The sequence below is a fragment of the Alligator sinensis genome, unplaced genomic scaffold (assembly GCF_000455745.1).
Source record: "Alligator sinensis unplaced genomic scaffold, ASM45574v1 scaffold565_1, whole genome shotgun sequence".
NCBI classification, from domain to species: Eukaryota; Metazoa; Chordata; order Crocodylia; family Alligatoridae; genus Alligator; species Alligator sinensis.
Window position 1 is genome coordinate 1,371,756 of NW_005842234.1, and position 457 is coordinate 1,372,212.

The 457-nt window shown below is 66.5% G+C and overlaps 1 long non-coding RNA gene across 1 annotated transcript in view; it reads left to right on the forward strand.

Moving 5' to 3' along the window:
* Window positions 1-264, forward strand: part of LOC102370554 — a 4,465-nt gene extending 4,201 nt beyond the window's left edge. The window contains exon 3 of the long non-coding RNA XR_324282.1: window positions 139-264. This is a non-coding gene — a long non-coding RNA (uncharacterized LOC102370554). The remainder of the gene's footprint in view (window positions 1-138) is intronic.
* Window positions 265-457: the final 193 nt, after the last annotated feature.

Consider the following 457-nt stretch of genomic DNA (forward strand, 5'->3'; position numbering starts at 1 on the left):
CGCGTGTGTTAGGCAGTAAAAGCGGGTCCTGTGCACAGACGCTGTCGCCGTGCTCTCGGCGGAGTTACCGGGCAGGGAGGGACACCCTGTCAGGCCGCTGCCCTCACTCAAAACTCCCACTCCTGTCTCCTGCCGTAGTTCACGCCTCAACTCCCACGGATGAGCACGGGCACCAGGAGAAGCGCCGGATCGGTTGGGCTAATAGAAGCGATCGCATCTACACACACATCTGCCCGAAGAACCTGCCTGCCTCTGTCCTACCCCCCCCAGCCCGGCGCAGCACCGCCGCACACGCAGCCCTCCGCCCCTTCCGAGGAGCAGGGGACAAGGCCAAGCTCTGCTTCTCCTGGAGGACGCGAGGTCCGGCTCTGTCCTGCGCTTGTCCTTCAAGGCGGCGGCGGCGGGAAGTCTTCCAAGGGGCAGGCGCTGCGGCTCCGCGAGGCGGCCTGCAGGGGTG